We start from the raw sequence: 19,611 nt of genomic DNA, 5'->3' as shown, positions 1-19,611 counted from the left end.
AGAAAGTTCATTTTGCAGTCCAGGGAGGGTCCTAAGCGGGTACACATGCAAAATAAATCCTATAACTATAATAGCTTGTAGCTACCACTATAGTGTTCTGGGAGTAGGGTTAAAAGTGGTCATTTATTAATTGCAACCATTAAAAATAACATCATGATTCTTATAACCCTATTTTCAGGTGTCTTTATGTCTCCATAAAGAGTCTTAAAAATGACTGTGTTCGGTTATCCTCCACGTCCAGGGGCCTGGTCCTGTGGACAGCTGGGCAAGTGGGTTGGGCCCCCAGGATGGCAGTGCGAATGAAACAGGGGCTCCGTAATAAACCTGACAAGCTCAGGGAGGGGGCAATGGTGGTCCTGACAAGCTCCATGACCAAAGGTCTGATCGTACACGACTTACTGGGCAGGCCATGCGGGGAGTCACATCCCAAACCTACAGGTTCCTGAGCGAAGGTCAGTTTTTCCCATAAGTGAGCCTTCTCTGTTGTCCGTGTGCGTCCAGGGTAGCATAGCTTTGAAACATCAGAGGGATTTTCTTTTCCAGACCCCTCAGGGCACAACTGCCGGCACCCAAGCACAAGACCACTAGAGCACGAGACCACAGAGCCCCTCACTGGCACCTTGTTGCCCACTTACCCTCTCTATGTGCTGTAAGTGTTAATTATTAACTATCTTGTACCCACCAATGAAAAAGAAGTATGTGTCTCTCCATTTTACTTCTTATCCAATCCCAGAGATTTCCCTGCTTTGCTTTCTCCTGTTCCCTAATCTATCACCAAGGATTTCATGGAACCCTCCTTATGTCTCCTCCTTTGATTCTGATCTATCAAATAAGCTGCAGAACTGCCATTCTCTGACATGTTTTCTCAATCCATCGAGATCTTGCTTCTGGGTATGTCAAATACACACTTATAAAACTTTTATGTAAGTTTGGGCATTCTTTTGTTGACAGCAGGAAGGTGGTGAGGCGTTGGGGCTGAGCCAAGTGCTGATGACCAGTGTGTGAGGGACAGGTGGGCACTTCCCAAATCAGCTCTGTGCAGAAGACAGAGCCCCAGCTGCCAGGCCTGTTTTCGCCAGCCCCTCCTCTGTGACCTTGGGCCAGCCCGGCACCCCCACCCTTACCTCCCCAGGCCTCCGGGTCTCCATCTCAGCTCTGAGCTTTGAGGGGCTGAGCTGAGTGACCTCTCTGATGTCCTCCGGCTTTGTCCCTGTGTCATGAGCACACCCCGACTCAGCCCTGGGGAAGCCCCTGTGATGTGGGGAATCACCGCCAGCAGCCAGGGCCGTGAGCAGCCCCAGGAAGGAAAGAAAATGCTCTTTATGTTGTCATAACAGAGCGGGCTTCCAGGCACTCCTGTTTACCGAGGCTGAGTAAATACAGCCAGGCCCTAGCAACGGGCACAAAGGGGCCTTGTGCCGCCTGCCCTCCCTTGGCTCCCTCCCTCCCTGGGAGGCTCCAAGAGGCAGGTCTGGCAGGTGACAGGAGTGGGTGCAAGCCCTGCTGTGTGTGAGGCTCCGGAGTGTGTTGGGGAGCCAGGCCCTCGAGAACACCTATCCTCTACAGGCAAGAAATAGGCTGCCCTGTTCTTCCCATCGGGCTTGTCAGTCAGAGATGGAGCAGAGTGAACCCTGGACCAAGGAAGAAGGCCTGCGATGTCAGCCTTGGCCATGAAACCTTAGGTACATTATGAAGCTGCTCTGAGCCTCAGTTTCCTCATTTGTAACCAGGGGCTACTATACCACATCTGCCTCACCTGGCTGCCTGGACATCAAACAAGGTGGTAGTTCATTCTTTAAATCCTACTCCTGCTCAGACAGACGGAATTGCTATTTTAGGCCGACAGGTGACCAGGAGTCGATGATAAATGAGTTGTGTCCCTCCCTGTCTAGTGCTAGCTGCTCCCAGAGTCCCCTTTGAATGGTGAGGAGCCCCACCGCTGGAAGCCTGCTCTGTGCCAGGCACTGGGGGACAGGGGGTGTGACGGTAACCCTCTCCCCACAGGCCCTCACTGTGTGAACAGGGGAGGTGGGGTAAGGCAGGTAATGACCAAAGGCTGATTTCTGTAGAATGTAAAGCTCCCACAATCAATAAAAAGATTCATGGCCTGGTTGAAAAATGAGGAAAAGACATGAAAAAGTAATTCATAAAAGAATTCATAAAAGAGTGACTGATAAACACCTGAAAAAAAAACCAACCTTACCAGTAACAAAAATGCCAACAATAAGATTTTCTTTTATTCCTTCCATTAGATTACCAAAAGATTAGAAATATTTCTCCTAGTGTTGGCAGAAGTGTGGGGAAATGGGCGCCTTCAAAAACAAATGCTCTGCCACTTCCTAACCCTTGACCACTGACATAAACTTTCCGTGCCTCACTTTCCTTGCCTGTAAAATGAGTAAAGAGTACTCACCTTGCGGTTTGTGGGGAGGGTTAAATGAGTCATTCGGTATAAAGTGCTTAGAGCAGTGACAGGCAAGGGAAAAGTGCTCAATACATGGTAGTTATTATTTAGTTTTATTATTTCTGTACGTTCAAGGTATAAATTAGTACAATTTGGAAACAGGTACCCCTGTTTCAATTGTGCCCACCAAATCCAGATCTAAAGAAATAATCAGACAAATGGGCAGAGAGCTATATATATAGACATTCATCAGAATTGTTCACAAAAACAAAAAATTGGAACTAATCTAAATGTCCATTAATACTGTGCTTCCCTGAAAATAAGACCAAGTCTTATACTAACTTTTGCTCCAAACGACGCATTGGGGTGCATTTTCAGGGTATGTCTTATTTTTCATGTACAACAATCTACATTTATGCAAATACAGTCATGTCATCTTCTGGAACATTGTCATAATGTACTAAATGTGTCCGTCTGGCTGACGATCTCAACTGGGGCTTGTTTTCTGGGTAGGTCTTATTTCGGGGAAACATGGTCGGGAACAGAATGATTAGATTATAATCCATCCAATGGAATACCACCCAGCAATTAGATCAGATAAGGTGGAGGCGTTTGTATTGACATGGAAAGGTCTACATGTCACCTTGATGGATGAAAGAGCAGGTCACGTGACAGCTGATGCAATGAGATTCCACTTCTGTGAAATTGTAATCACGAACTTAAAGGCGTGTACACACATTGAAAGATGTGTGCCAGGATGCTTCCAGGAGTGCTCGCTTAAGGTTGCTTTTATTTTCTTCTTTACATTTTCCTGTATTCTTTAAACTAGAATACAAATAAACATGCATAATGTTTTAGAAAGCTTACTAAAGCTATTATCTTTAAAGTTCAAAGGCAGTCAGTGCTGAATGGAAACATGGAGGCCTCACTGTCTGTGTCTGGAAAGGGACCAGGGCATGGAGCGACTTAAATTGGGGATTCTCAGTGGGGTTGGGAAGGTCCACGAAGGGCAGGTGCTGAGGGCAGGGGAGGGCACAAGGTCGGTGCAGGAGGACACCCTGTGCGGTCAGGACCCAGGAGGAGTCCAAGGGGGTGAGGGACAAGGTGGGGGCAGCTAGAAAAGTAGGTTGAGGCCAGGTCACAGCAACTGGAAGGCCAGAGACAGAGTGTGATTTTATTTGGAAGGGGTGAGGCAGGGGCCTTGACCTGGTGCCTCTGCCCTTTTTTTGTTGCTCATGTTCAGGCCTCACTGCTCGAGGCAGGAAAGCCTTGGAAAGGCGGGGACAGGCCTGAGGAAACAGCTGGACGCTCACACACAGGCAAGGCTTCTCTGCTGGAGACCAGCCGAGGCTGTGGCTGCGACTGAGTCTCTTCCAGTCCAGGAAGGCCTGGGCCACCCCATGACCTGCAACGAGAGCTGGTGCCCACGGGCCTGAGGAAAGGGCGGGATCCCCCTGTAGTCAGCAGGCTCCCCACCCAGAGCTCAACGAAGACCACATGCCACTCTCGAGTCACCTGCCAGCGGCACGATTAGAGATTTTGCCAGGTGGCATCATCATTATAGGAGGTTCTCTGCTCCTATTTCTGGTTGTCCAGAAATGCACTGCTGACCTTCTGGGGCTCGGGTCAGTCTGTGTGTTTGGGGTGTGGGGGAGCGTGGGGGGCAGCTGCCAGTGTGGGGTGTTTAGCAGCCTCTTTGTCCTCTACCCACCAGATGCCAGTAGCACCCCCTGCTAGGTATAACAACCCACAGGTCCTGGATGTTGCCAGATGGTCCCTGGGTGGCACAATTGCCCCCAGCTGAGAACCAGGGCTCCACAGAGACTGACGTGGCCATCAGCCCTCCTCCAGGGCAGGCTCTCCATAGCTCCAGCTCACACACGGTGCTTCAGCAGTTTGTGATGGCTGCATGGGGAGTCCCCGCGCTGCCTTCCCCTCCGTCTTGCAGGGAGAGCAGTAGCAGCCAGACAGGAGCACAGCCCCCTCCCTGCCCATGAAGTTGACAGCCCCACTGTGTCCTCACACCTCCCCCAGCTCTGGTTTCCAAGTTGCCATGATGAAAAGAACCAAATCCTTTGAGTGAAACAACCTTCAGTAACCTTTTCAGGCAACTGCCCCCACCCCATCCGTGCGCACAGGGAAGCCAGCCCTGCTGGCACAGCCACCGTGGGGACTCCCTCTCCTTGGGTCACTGCTCACACGTCCTTCACGCCCAGCCTTCCCCTGCACGGGCTCCCTCAGAGGGAAGGGCCACACCCTGGACACCCCAAAGCACTCTGCGGAGTTCCAGTCTCAGAGGAGCAGCGGGAAGGTGCTGTAGGGGACCAGCCTCTTCTGTGCAGGGGGAAGGCAGCCTGCAGGGGTCCCGTGCAAAGCACCAGGTGGGGCCCCTGCAGCAAGTGTCCTGGGGCCATGATCTGCACATCTCAAACTCTGTTCTGGAAGGGATTCCGTCACCTCCCTCTGCCAGTGCTTGGGACAAAGACAGCTGCTGATGGACGGGGAGCCGCAGGGCCAAACATTAAGCAAGAAGTCGTTCTAGTTAAGCAGGTGGCCAGGATGGCACAAGATGCCGTGAAGGAAGGAAGCGCGCGACAGCTGCCTGGCTGGGGCCGGCCAGCCAGGGAGCGCAGAGCTTCACAGGCTCAGGGTCCCCAAATGTTGTGCTCCTGTGCTTCCTTGCCTCAGGAAGGGCCCCTTCCCAGAACCTATGGCCTGGGCCAGAGCTGACAGGACACACAGGGGGTCAGCAGAACCGTAAAGAGAGGCACTTGGACCAAACCAGGACAGGAACATGTCTCCCAAACAAGGATTGTCACAGGTGCCCGGAGAGAAAAGACCAGACCCCGATGACCGCGCCCCAAAGTCAGGCCTCAGCCATGGCTCTTTGTCCTCAGGTTTTGCTAATTGAAGGGCAGACACATTCACTTTTATTCTGGGAGGTGCCTGGCAGCCAGCCATCCTCAAAAACTCATCTTCATGAAGTGCTGCCACCTCTGGGCTGCAAGCGGTCCCTGGGGCCCTGGGGTGCATGCAGAGGGGCCACACCAAAGCATCAGAGCTTCTAAATGACTTCGTGTTTTTCTGAAGTTAGAGGGGATTCTAGGCTGCCCCGTGACATCATCGCACACAGACCGGCAGATGTTTGGGCCGGGGCTGGGGAGGAGTGGGACCCTGGAGCAGTGCCGCCATCAGATGTGTCACGGCGGGAGGAAACAGGCTGAGAGCTGCAGCCTTAGATGTCTGGGTTTGGGGCACACAGACAGGATGTTATGGTCAGGACTCTGGTGTCTGGCGATGGGCACCAGCAGGTAAGAGGCCCCCTCCTGCTTCCAGCGAGCTGTCATCAGCAGGTCCATTCCTGGCTGGGCTGCTGTCTTTATGGGCACAGATGCACTGGAATTCGGGGTCCCTCTGCTCCCTCCCAAGGAGTTCAAAGCCCTGTGCTTTCTGTGTCGTCTATCCTCACGTTGCCCCTTGGATGTGGAGGAATGAAGGATGGAGCTTGTGGCCATACGACACAAGTGCCAGACATTTTAACTGGCCCTTCCGCCGCTCTTCCTGGCCATCAGAATCCCAATTTTGTTCAAAATAGCAGTGCCAGGCGCAGGGGCATGAATCTTGCCTCACTGACAGCCCTGTGCCCCTTTGGCAGATTCTTTCTTCCTGGCCTCCTGTGCTGCCCTAGGTGGCTCCTGACCCACTTCCAAGCAATGAAATATAAGGAAAAAAAATCTGTGGGAGGGGATAGGAAGGACATCTGGGAATACTTGTGTTTCTTCATAAAAGGGAGAGATGCGAAAGAAGAATTCTCTTAAGCTATCTTTCCTCTTCTTTCATGCTGGAATGCAGACACAACGTCCAGAGCTGCAGCAGCCATACTGTAACTATGTGGCACCAGGTGAACCCTGAGGATGGTGGGCAGAGAGATGAAGAGAACCTGGGTCCTCGATGACCTCACCAAGCTGCTAAGCCACCCTGAAGCCCCCTATGCCCAGGGTCCTTGTTAAATAAGCAATGACTGTGCTTGTGGTTTAGCTGGATTCTGATACTGGTAGCCAAACACATTAGCGAGGCAGTGAGGTGTGACTTGTTCAGTGTGAGCTCATGTAGAAGGCCACTATCACGATCGTGTGTGCGTGTGTGCACATGTGGTGTGTGTACATGTGGTGTGTGTGTGCACAAGTGGCGTGTGTACATGTGGTGTGTGTGTGCACAAGTGGCGTGTGTACATGCGGTTGCTTACACACATGGACACGTGTGAATGGCTGAGTGAAGTATACGTACATGTGACTCCTGGGGTCAGAATGTGATTCAGGCCCAGGTCCTAGGACCTGGCTTGTGCCCTTGCGGCACACCTCTAACCCCGCTGAGATGCAGTTTCCTTAACAAAACGGGGAGAACAATGCCGACTAACTAAATTAACAATATGTCAAATCTCAAGGTAACTCAGAGTTAGGGCAAGAGTCCTGGCTCCACCTGGCAGATGGGGAAACTGAGGCTCAGAGAGGTTATGTGATATGCCAAAGTCACAAGCCACGAAATGGTAAAACTGGGACTTGAACCAGATATTCTGCTCCGCTACACACTGTGGCCTCACACAGTGTCCGGGTGTTGGAGGGCTGCATGTGCATGTGCATGTACAGGGTGTGTGCAGGGTGTGTGCAGAGTGTGTGTACAGGGTGTGTGCAGGGTATGTACACAGGGGTGCATGCAGAGGCGTGTATAGGGCTGTGTGTGCAAAGGTATGGGCCAGTGCATGTGAGCAGAGGTGTGTCTGGAGGGGTGTGTGTGCACAGTTACACAAGCCAGTCACAGGCTCCCTCTAGCTCCCTCCAGCTCTCCCATGCCCCAGGGCCTCCACAGCGCCTGCCTCCTGCCTCTTCTCCAAAACAACATCAACAAGCAGCCTCTGCCACAGTTCCGGGGTGGGAGGGGGGAGCCTCCTCCCTCTTGTTTACCAACTGCCCGGTCAGGCCTCAAAGGGCTGGGCTGCTCCAAGCTGCCACCAGCAAGCGTGTTTTCCAGCCTTGCCAACACCCTTTCCCATCCTGGCATCTTTGGGGGCAAGCTTTGGTGCAGCTGCTCCTGAGAAGAGCCTCCCTTTCCTTCGATGCCAAGACCCCCAAACGAGGGGTGCTTGCTTCCAGGCTTCTCCAGTTGGGCCAGCCTTGTGTGGGAGGGGAGGAAGGTGAAGGAAGCAGGAGCTTGGAGAGATGTCCCAGGCTCCCCCCCCACACTCACCCTCTTCCTAGTCCGAGCAGATTCTCAGGTTACCTTGAAGACAGGGCCCAGAGGTTACCATGGCAAGCATGCTGGGAACCCCTCCTGTGCTCCCCTTACCCTGCAGGGCACCTTCCTCCTCCTCCTCACTCCCTGTGCTCACCTTTTTTGCATCTCTGGTAGGAGTTTCTGGCCCTCCACCCCTATCTAGAGCTCAGGGCAGTCCCACCTGCTGTGCCACCCACACCCTCTGGCCCCTGAGAACAAGGGACAGACCCAAAGGCCTGCGTCCATGATTTTCTCACAATAAACACACTGTGCTGTTGTCCTCCCCCCAGGGAGTCTTTGATCTAGCTTGGGCGCTGATCCAAAAAGTCATTAAAAGAAAGTACAGCCAAGGAGAGGAAAAAATTGCTCTTCTGACAGAATAAAGCCAAACACTGTCACACGCCAGGCCACTGGCCCTCTCCCAGGAAGTCCAGAGAGCTGCTGGGGGGTGAGGCAGGGTGGGGGCCAGGGAGGGAAGCAGAAGAGAGGTGGTTATGGCCACCCTGGGGTCCAGCTGGGGTGCAGAGCCCAGCTCCATTCCTGCTGAGACCTTGAAGGAGCACCCAGCCTCTTGGAGATGCTGCCTTGTAGGGTTGGGGGCCTCGGGGGCCTGGCACACAGCTCGCCCCAGTGAGGAGGGCCTCCTGAGGTCTCTGTCATTTCTTACAGCTCACTAAGGTGTTTGAGAGGGGACAGTACCAGCCCAAGCCTCTCACAGAACAGGAAGACTGAGGCCTGGCAGGAGTGACCGGCCCACACCACAGAATGACTAGTCAGGGCATCCTGGGCTGTTCCCGCATTCCCTGTGGTCCCCATGCCCATTCCCCACTGGCCTATATGACACATCATAGTAGGAAAGACATTGTCCTTCAAGAGCCTCATCTTCCCAGCCCCAGCTGGGGAAACTGAGGCCCAGAGCACGCACGCTGATGGGCTGGAATGTAAATCTGGTTTTCTCTGCATTGTGCCCCCAGTAAACTTAACAGCTACTGGTCGTTGGTGCTTACTGCATGTGAGGACTAGTGCTCTGAGTACGGTTTCCAGGAGGGAATTCCTGCCCGTTCTCAGGAATTTTTTTCACTTTCCCATTCCCGAATCCCGAGATACAAACTGTTTTCTGTTCTCCACGATGAATCGTTTCCACAAAGTGACGGCCGATACTACCAACCACCTGGATTCAAGGAGCCGATTTTCCCGATTTCCCAACCAACTTTTCTCGGGATTCGGGAACAGGAAAGCAAAAAAAAAAAATCCTGAGAACGGGCGGGAATTCCCACCCGGAAACCCTCGCTCTGAGCTTTCAGAGCATGATCATCTTTGGTTTATACAACAAACTGATCAATTAGGACCCTTTACTACCCTCCCATTGATAGATGAGTGAGCGGGGAGGGTCAGGGATGGGACCCAGGACATGCAGCTGACACACGGTGCAGTCAGGCCTCAAGGCCAGGGCGCCTAACTCCAGTGTGCATGGCGTGGCCTCCAGTGAGGGCTGAGAAAAGCTGACACAGTCCACCCTCTGTCCCCCGGCCAGCGCCTGGGCCAGGCGGACGGTGTCAGACCCTCCTCTGTGCTATGCCTCGTGCTGAACCAAGATGCAGGCAGGCTGAACAGTCCCAGTAATGGGGTGTGCTTCGGCTGAGCTCCCCCATAGAAGAACAGGAGGGGACTGGGGTAATCTGCGCAAAGCACTTAGAACAGTGCGTGACTGTGGTAGGTTCAGTTTAAGGGCAAACTATTAAGCCCTATTGTTATTTGTGTGGAAAGCAGCATCCACAGTTGGGAGCCCCTCTGGGTGGAGGGACAGGTGGCAGTGTCTGTGAGGACGCAGAGACCAGTTAGGACAATTTGAAAGGACCAGAAGAGCAGAGCGTGCAGAGGAAGGCTCTCTCGGGGAAAACTGGCCAGGGTAGTGGGAGGAGAAGCCATCAGTTGGAGGACACAGGGGCTGTGGTCAGGAGCAGCTTCCTCCAGGAGCCTGGTCCTGACTGGGCATGATGGTGACCAAAGAAATGGCCTGAGCTCTTGCCATGGCTTCCTCTCTCCTGGCCGGTCACAGGCCTTTTCTGGCTTCTGGAGTTTCTGCTCTGAAAGCCCAGCCCCATCACCTGTCCCATGAGGGAGCTGCGTGTTTTTTGGGGGCAGTTAGAGCAGGGACGGCCTCCTCCTCGAGCCTCAGCCCAATCCTGTCCCTTCTTACAGCCGGAGCTGGGCTCCACACCACCCTGTGCCCTCCTCCTCTCTGTAAAACCAGAGGTAGCCAGAGCACTCCAAGAGAGAACCCCTCCCTGCATTGGGTGATAGGGGAGCTGGTCCTTTGGCTCCAGACCCTGAGCCTGTATTGGTTGCCAGGGCAACAGCAGACCTCAGGGAGGCAGGCCAGACAGCTGAGAGGAGGCAGGAAGCTGGGGTGTTGGGGAGTCACAGCCCAGTCCCCTCCATTCAGGGAGGTACGTGTCCCTTATGTGTGCCTGGGTGTGCAAGCAGGGGTGTGTGTGCCTTTGTGTGTGTCTCTGTGTACACATGGATCTCAGCCTATGAGCATTTAGCCCTGAGTTTTGCAGGGGAGAGAGAGGGAGGGGAGGAGAGGAAAAGGTAGGGGAGCGGAGGGGAAAAGCAGGGGAGGGAAAAGGCACCTTGGTTCATCCTCCCAACAGTCCTGTGAGTTAGGGAGCATCTCCCCCATTTTATTGAAGAAACTGGGGGACAGATACGTTTTGTCTGTGGCATAACAGTGAGACAGCATCCCCCCAGACCTGCTGGCTCCATGCCCAGTCTTCCCCTGCCCTCCTTGTCACTCCTGCTGGCCTTAGGGGCAGGGCCTGCATTTTATATTTTTCTCTGTCCTGATGGACTCTGTGCTGGTCCTGTCCTGCAGAGCTTCTGGCTCACCTGCAATCTTCTCTCTTGGGGTGAGTTGGAACAGCTGTGCAGGAGGTCCTATCCAGATGGGGCCCCTGGGCGGGGGCAGAGCGTGGACCCTGCAGGGCTGAGGACCAGGGAGGACCAGCGAGATAGTGGGGTAAGGGCCCTGGGCGCTGGGCCTGACCCCACTCTGGTCAGCTGAGCCCCCTCGGGCAGGTGGAGTGTCCTGAGTCTCCTGCGTTCATCTCACGGCCCCTCCTGCCCCAGTCGCTGGGAGGGAAAGCTGGTTACCATGGCCTCATCAACGCCAAGCCCCCTCGCAGCCCCTCGCGGTCAGTGCTTCCTCCAGACAGGAAGAAAGCAATGATCTGCTTTCCAGAGAGCTTGGTGGAAAGAAACTAGAAGACAGGCAGTCCTGGCATCAAGTCCTACCCCAACCATTTGTCAGCTACGTGACCCTGGATACGTTTCTTAACTTCCCCAAAGCTTTGGCCTTTTCCTCTGTAATGTATTGGCTTAGAATGCCCCTGGTCGTTCGCAGAAGGTGAAAGCATTCACACAAGACTCTATGAAGTGGGAGAGCAAGAAAAGGTTTTTAAAATCAGGGCAGAGAGGATGCCCGTGGCAGTGTCTAAAGAAGATAGATGGCTGCCGGGGGTAGTAAGGAGAGAAACACCCGTGGAGAGGCGGGAGTGGGGCAGGGCAGAGTCTTAGACAACTGCATCTAACTCCAGGTTAGCTTTTTCTTATATGCTAGGAAAGGGGGCGTCAGTCAGGCAGGTCCGAGGGCTGACATTATTCCTGGGGTCTCCTCTGTTTGAAGACAATATTATCTTCGGACTCCGGACTCAGACTCGGCCATCCCTGCTTGGAGCTTTTATGCAGCACCAGTAAAAACTGCAAGGGAGTTGTAAACTGGATTCCAGTGTCTGGGCACCTGAGGATTAAGAAATTGCTCTTGTCCAGGTTAGGATTTTGTTCATTAAAGGGATTCACAAAGTATGGGTAGCCTTGAGAAAGGAAACGAAACAGAGTTCTTACGTTAATCAGCGAGGGGAGAAACAAAGAGGAAACAGCTGACTATCAGGGTAGCTCTGACTGCAAACTAGCTAAGTCTGATTACAGGTGGATAGATAGTGAGCTATGTGGTGAGTTAAACTGCAAACTAGCTAAGTCTAATGATGTTATCAACTTACTGAATTTCACCTGGGGGTTCACACAGCAGATATTTACTCCCTCACAGTCCTGGAGGCTGGAAATCTGAGATCGAGGTGTTGGCAGGGCTGGTGTCTTCTGAGGCGTCTCTCCCCGGCTTGTAGACGGCCGCCTTCTCACTGTGTCCTCATGCAGTCTTCCCTCTGTGTGTGTTTCTGTCCTAATTTCTTCGTCCTGCTTCCCAAATCCACCAGTCATGTCGGATCAGGGCCCATTCATACGACCTCATATACCTTAATCCCCTCTTTGAAGCCTTATCTCCAAATACAGTCACATTCTGAGGTACTTCTGGGGGGTAAGGGGACTACAGTTCAATCTGTAACTGGTCATAATATGAACGTCAGCTTCGCAGGTTTGCTGTGAGGATTATTAACTAGGAAATGTAGCCAGCAAGCCTGGGCATTGCCGCCTGTCCAGGCTCTGACACACATGATACTGGTAACCCTCACAGCACAGGGTGCACACAAACCTGCACCCCAAAGAAATGGAAGGTGCTAGAGTTTGGTACCTGGTTCAGGTGGGCCCTTGGCCAGGCAATGGTCTTCGCAAGCCTGACTTGTCCACTGTACCACAGGAAAGGGCAGGTGTGTACAGGTTTCAAGGCCAGTCCACACGCTCGGCCCAGCAGGCCCAGCCCGGTTCTAAGGGGTCGGGGCAAGGGAGTGGAGCGCTCCATTTCCCAGACAGAGAAACTGAGGCACAGAGCTGCCATGCAGGGCACTGTAGCAGGGGGCTGAAATGCACTGGGGCTGTGGGCCCAGCCTGGGGAGTGTGGTGCCCTGGTAGAAGTAAGGGTGGGGAGCTGCCCCCCGTGCTGTTGGCAGACTGACTCTCATGAGGTGGGCAACCGGAGGTAGGTCCGGCCTGAGGAAGGGAACGGTCCCTGTGGGCCTGGTCCATCGCCCTTGCCGCAGGCCCCGCTCGGCCAAGCCTCCACTTCCTGAGCCGGCTGCTGGGACAAGCTGGACTGCTGAAACCCTTCCTAAAAAGGAATCAGGCTGTGGTGGCCCAGGCTATTTTTAGACAATTGTGTTGAAAAATCCCCAAAGTACATGTAGCATCATGCATTTTTTCTTCAGGAAGAAAAAAGAGACAGAGCAAGTGGATTCCCCCCACCCCTGCCGCCCCCATGGGAGGAGCCCCACTTTGTCCCCTCCCTGGAGGGGAAGTGGTCAGCCCTGAGGTTTAGGAGCTCAGGGCTTTGGGCAGGGCTCACCTCAGCCTCCTCCTCAGCGTGGGCTTCCAGAGGGTATGGGGCACACACGATCACCCCATGTTACAGATGGGGAGACTGAGGCCGTGCTGACCTTGTCCCTATCCTCAGACTTCACTTTAAAAAAACAGCTTTATTGAGGTATAATTGGCAAATCATAAACTGCACATATTTAAAGTGTACAATTTAACATGTTTTGACGTTAAGTATACATCCATGAAACCATCATCACAACTAAAATAGTGAACACATCCATCATCCCAAATGTTTTTTTGTCCTCTTTGCAACCCCTACCATCCAACCCCCTCCACCCTTCTCAGTCCCTCCCTGCCCTCGGCTACCACTAGGCTGCTTTCTGTCGCTGTAGATTAGTTGGCATTTTCTAGAGTTTTCTCTAAATGGAATCATACAGTATCTTCTCTTTTTTTTGATTGGTTTCTTTAACTCATCATCATTATTTTGAAATCCATCCATGTTGTTGCATGTATGAATAGTGGTTCATCCCTTTTTATTGCTAGTAATATCCTATGTGAACATACCGCAATGTGTTTATCCATTCATCTGCTGATGGACGTTTGAGCTATTTCCAGTTTTTGGTTATTATGAATAAGCAGCTCTGAACAGTCATGTGAGAGGCTTTGTATGGACAGATATTTCCTTTTCTTTTGGGTTAATACCTAGGAGAGGAATTCCTGGATCACACTCTATGTTTAACTTTTTAAGAAACAGCCAAACTGTTCTCCAAAGTGGCTACACCATTTCACATTGCCATCAGCAACATATAAGGGCTCCAATTTTTCCATATCCTCGCTAACACTTGCTATTGTCTGTCTCTTTGATTACAGCCATCCTAGTGGGTGTGAGTGGTATCTTGCTGTGGTTTTGATTTGCATGTCTTTCATGACTAATGATGGTGAACATCCTCTCATGTGAAGGTTGGCCCAGATTTCACTTTAAAAGAAATAAGCTTTTAATTTGGGAATCATTTTGGATTTACTGAAAAGTTGCAAAGATAATACAGATACCCATACACCGTCACTCAGTTTCCCCTAATGTTAGCCCCTGATATTACTCTGTTCACTTGTCAGAACTAAGGAACCAAAACTGGAACATTATTATTGACTAAATCCTAAGCTTTATTCAGATGTCACCAATTTATAACACTAACGTCCCTTTTCTATTCCAGGATCCTATCTTGGAAACTGTACCACATTCTATTTAGTTGTCATGTCGCCATAGGCTCCTTGGTCAGTTTCTCAGACTTTCCTCATTTTCATGCTCTTGACAGTTTTGAGGAGTATTGGTCAGATGTCGTATAGAGTTTCTCAAGTTCGGTTTTTCTGATGTTTCTCATGACTATCCTGGGGTTATGGGTTTTGGGGAAGAAGACACAGAGGTGGAGAACCTTCTCATCCCATCCTGTCAGGGGTCCATGTTGTCCACATGACTTACGACTGGTGATGCTGACCTTGGTCATTGGTTGAGGTGGTGTCTGCCAGGTTCCTTCATTGAAATGTTGCTAATTCCCCCTTTCCAAACTACACTTTATGGATGGAAGTCACTAAATCCAGCCCACACTCAAGTGTTTAAGCTCCCCAAGCCTCAATTTTATTTGAGAATCTTCTATGCCAGGTACCTCACACTGACATTTTGCTTAATCCCCGACATTACCAGTGTCACTCGGGGAGAGGTCCCAATGATCCTTAAATGTGGCAATGTTTAAAGTTACAAAGGATCAGGGATCATTTAGTTAAACCCTTTCTTACCCTTTTTACAGATGAGAAAAAGTGAGGTCCAGAGAGGAGGTGACTCACTTATAAGGCCTGACAATTAAGTTGGCAAACTTTGTTGCAATGATGTTGCTAACAGTTTTTGGTATCAGAGGGATTATTCATTATGAATTTGTACCAACTGGACAAACAGTTAACCAAGTTTACTATTTGGAAGTGCTGAAAAGGCTGCGTGAAAAAGTTAGACGACCTAAACTTTTCGCCAACAATTTATGGCTCTTGCATCATGACAATGCACCATCTCACACAGCACTGTCTGTGAGGGAGTTTTTAGCCAGTAGACAAATAACTGTGTTGGAACACCATCCCTACTCATCTGATCTGGCCTCCAGTGACTTCTTTCTTTCCCCAAAGATAAAGGAAATATTGAAAGGAAGACATTTTGATGGCATTCAGGACGTCAGGGGTAATATGACCACAGCTCTGATGGCCATTCCAGAAAAAGAGTTCCAAAATTGCTTTGAAGGGTGGACTAGGCACTGGCGTCAGTGCATAGCTTCCAAGGGGAGGACTTCGAAGGTGACCGTAGTGATATTCAGCAATGAGGTGTGTAGCACTTTTTCTGGGATGAGTTCATGAACTTAATTGTCAGACCTTCATATGCTCACACCACAATCAGAAGGAAAATGGTTTTGGGGCACTGGACCCGAGCAGAGATCTGGAAGGATGTCCTGGCCCAGAATCGACGTTCACTAGGCATTTATTGGTAGGTGAGGTGGGCATCTGTCTGTTGAATAAGGTTTCTCTGGGGACCATGTAGACAGCCCTGCCACCTCCCATTTACCTGTACAAACCAGGGAAGCAAGAATGGGTGATGCCCAAAGGCAGACAACCCCTTGCTGTGAGCTTCAAATGCCTTCCCAGGCTGGCCATACAATAGAAAGTCTGGAGGAAGCTGGATTTGGGGTTTCAGCTGGCTGTACATGACCTTCCCACTAGTCAGTTAAGAGCTAGGGCCCGCAGTGAGCAGGCAGTCACACCCTACAGGTGAGTGTAAACTGGAAGGGCAATTTATTAACATATATCAAGAGCATGAAAAAGTTAATGGTTTTGCCCTGGTTCCTGCAGGGAGGCCATGGAAAGGCCATAGAATCAGATGATCAAATGGATCCTGGATGGGAAGACTACAGATTATGCTCTTTGGTGAGTCACCTTGTCATCCTGAGAGTCAGTTTTCCCATCTATAAAATGGGGATGGATATGAGAAATGCTTTTCTATGTGTAAAATTAGTGGTGTTAAAGTGTGGATTAATCCACAATGAGTGTGGATTGGCTAGCAATATTACACAGGTACTTCTGATGGACCCACTAGCCTCTACCCGTCCAGCAGTACCACAGGACCAAAGAGCTAGTTCTTTGTCCAGATGCCTTTGACAATTTTGTTGCCTGACTTGACCAGTAGAAAAGCTGAATCCTGAATCCTGCTGTCAGAATCCTGTTACGTCAGCTTGAGTGGACCTTTCGTGGGAGACAGTGTACCTGCTTTGGCATCTACTTGCTGACAGCAGGCACCACCTGTCTGCGCTACACATCCCTGGGGCACCAGCTGGTAAGGTGAGCTTGTGGGGGAAGCGACCATAACCCTCACTCCTGCTAGTGATTGGCCGCTACGCAGAGACACCGCACAGATTCTGGCCGTTCAAACTGGGCTCTGGTCAGGTTACAGACTACCTTATAGGATTGTGAGCGTTAAATGAGATAATCCACAGAAAGTGTGTTGTGTGGTTCCTGCACAAACCAATGTCCCTCCTAGAAGTCTATCTTAAGATAGATAATCCGAGATGCTGGGGAAAATAATGTGTATGTGACTAGCTAAGAGTGTAGATCCCAGAGTCAAGTGACCTGGATTTGAAATCCTATCACAAAGTCACTCAACCTTGGGCAAGTTTCTTCATCTGCAGAAGCCTTCATTCCTCACCTGCACCAGTATCTGCAATAATAGTATCCATCTCATAGGGTTGTCATGAGGATTAGATGAGTTAAAAGATGTAGGTTGTTTAGACCAATGCCTGGTGCATAGTAAATGCTCAATAAATGTGAACTAGCCTTAACAATTCCATTGTATGTGGTAGGACAAATTGAGACAACTTAAGTGGCTAATAATAGGGGTAGGTTAAATAATTTACAGTGCATCTGTGTGATGGAAGGTTACGCTGTCTTTACAGTGTCTATAGAGTTTAATGACAAGGGAATATTAAGTGAAAAGGTCTATAAAGTGTTACATATAGTATGATTTCACTTTATTAAAAATATATACTCAGGAAAAAGCTAGAAGTCAATAGGCCAAAATCTAAGAAGGTGAACACTAGATGGTGGAATTTAATGACCTTAATCTTTATATTTCTGAAAGGGTGTGTGGCAGATGTGGTCAGCAGAATGATGGCCCCTCCAAAGATGCCCATGTCCTAGTCAATGGAACCTGTGAATATGTCACCTTACATGGCAAAAGGGACTTTGTGGATGTGATTAAGTAAGGATCTTGGAATGGGATCCAGGTGTGTCCAAAGTCCTTATATGTACAAGAGGGAGGCAGGAGTCAGGCTCAGAGATGTGACAAGGAAGATCAGAGGTCAGAGTGGTTCACTGCTGGCTTTGAAGGTGGGGGAAGGGGCCACGAACCAAGGAATGTGGGCAGCCTCAAAGGCTGGAAAAGGCGAGGAATGGACTCTCCCTTAGAGACCCCAGGAGGCACACAGGCCTGCTGACACCTTGATTTTTGCCCCATGAGACCCTGTCAGACTTCTGACTTCCAGAACTCTAAGATAATAAACCTATGTTGTTTTAAGCCACTGAACTAGAGGCAATTTTTTACAGCAGCTATAGGAAACTAAGCCAGTGGGTATGTATTTTCAAATCACAAAAGAAAAGAGAAAGCTGTTTGTTATTTAAAAAACAAAAGTAGAGTTGTGGGTGAACTAGCTTTATTTTCACACAAGGGCTATCTTATTTAATTTTATTGTTTTTCAGGCCACTATTGGCTAAATGAAAATTGACTTAGTTACCTTTGAATGACCATAGTAGAAAAAAACCCAACCTTGAGAGGATTTATAGTGGATCATGTGTTTTCAGCTTAGAGAACGCTTTTTCCTCGTCACATGGCCAGATCGTCAGACCCTTGCTGCCAACTTGAGGATGCCCCCCCCCACTTCGGTGCACCAGCCAGGCACATGCTCCTCTTTCAGGTAGGGAACGCCAGACACCTACATTTCTCCAGGCGTGGGGGGGACCTTCCTGTCATTCAATGTCACTGCCTCACAGTGGTGTCCCCTGACCATCCGATCTAAAGTAGCCCCCCTCTTATCACTTAAAACTTACTCTGGGAAGTTTCATCTATCTGGTAATTATCTTATTTAATTATACCTCTGTTTGCTCTCTTTCTCTCCAGTCCCCACTTAGACCACAGCTCCCAAAGCCAGGGACCACTAATGGAGCACATGCTGTCCAGCACTGTGTGTGTTTCATGCATACTCTGAATCTTTGTAGCCACCTTGCTCTGCCCATTTGACAGATGAGAAAACTGAGACTCAGAGAGAACTAGTGAGTCCCTGAAGATCCTCAGAGAGTGGGTGTCCAGGTCCAGATTCACAGTTTAGCCAGCTGGCCCCACAGCCTGGGCCCCGCTGCAGATGTGAGCTGACCACAGTGCACGAGGGCAGGGCTGGGTCTCACCTCCATTCTCAGGCCCTGGCTGGACCCAGGGCCTGAGGACAACCTTCTGAGGCCCAGGAGGCAAAGGTGAGGAAAGGCCACCAGCTGCACCCCTGCCAACCTGGCACCATGGGCTGGGCAGGACCCCCGCCCAGACCCCTCGCCTCCTCTTCCATACAGAGGAGCAAATGAATGAAGCACAGTGGGAATCATTGTGTGGCTTCCAGCTCGGCTGCAAATAGTTCTGTGTGGGCGAAAGGGGACGAGAGTCAGCATGTCCCCTCCCGCTCTGCTCCAGAGCTCCTTGGCATGTCCCTGGGCTGCTCACCTCCCATCTTGCTCTAGGCAGGGAGGAAAGAAGCACGTCCGTGCTGTTTCCCTGGGCCCAGGCCTACGCTTCCTTATGTTTACATGCCCAATAGCCCTGTGAGGGAAACTGTGACCCCACTGTGAGACAGGAGCTGGAGGCCCTTCTCTAATGGAGGTGCCGTGACCAGGCAGAGCTGGGACTCCAGCCAGATCTGTGTGGCCCACCGCCCAGTGGTCACCAGGAAACCCTATTGTCCTCAGGGGGTCAGGGGCCAACGAGCAGAAGACAGAGGAGGCAGGGAAGGCCGTAGAAGCTGTGGGCAGCCCAGATGGCTAGCTGGGGCTCCTGGCTCCACAGAGACCTGCAGAAGTCACCCACAACCTGCCTGCTATCCCACTCAGGGCCTGAGCCTCCAGGAGGGGTCCTGTTGCAGGCTGGCTCTGAGGCCACGTGTGGTGGCCCCGTAGGGTGGTTTCCCCTTCCTGGCACCCCACAACACCTACAGCTGCCTGCTGACTCACATCTCAGCCCGGAAAGCAGGCTGGGCAGGGGTGTTTGTCCTTATCAGATTCTGAGGCCCAGAGAGGGACAGTGACTCAGTCAGAGTCGCCCCCAGGCAGGTGCAGGGCTGGAAGTGGTCTCCTGAGGTATGGTCTTGAGGGGACCTCAGCCTAACCCCTAAAGACCTTCCAGAGGTGGTCTGCTTGTCTGAGACGTTCACAGGATGTCCTTTTCCTGGTCCTATCTGGCTGCTGTATGGGTGGGGCAGCCGGAAATGAGTGACCATGAGTGTGGGAGGAAGGCTGGTGGCAGGAGCAGCAGTTCTGAGGGTCAGCCCTGTGGGGACCAGCCTGTCTGCTTGTGTGTGGGGGGCAGGGGGTGTGGGATTCTCCCA

The sequence above is a fragment of the Rhinolophus sinicus genome, linkage group LG03 (genome assembly GCF_036562045.2).
Source record: "Rhinolophus sinicus isolate RSC01 linkage group LG03, ASM3656204v1, whole genome shotgun sequence".
Taxonomy (NCBI): Eukaryota; Metazoa; Chordata; class Mammalia; order Chiroptera; family Rhinolophidae; genus Rhinolophus; species Rhinolophus sinicus.
Note: the sequence above shows the minus strand (reverse complement) of the source record.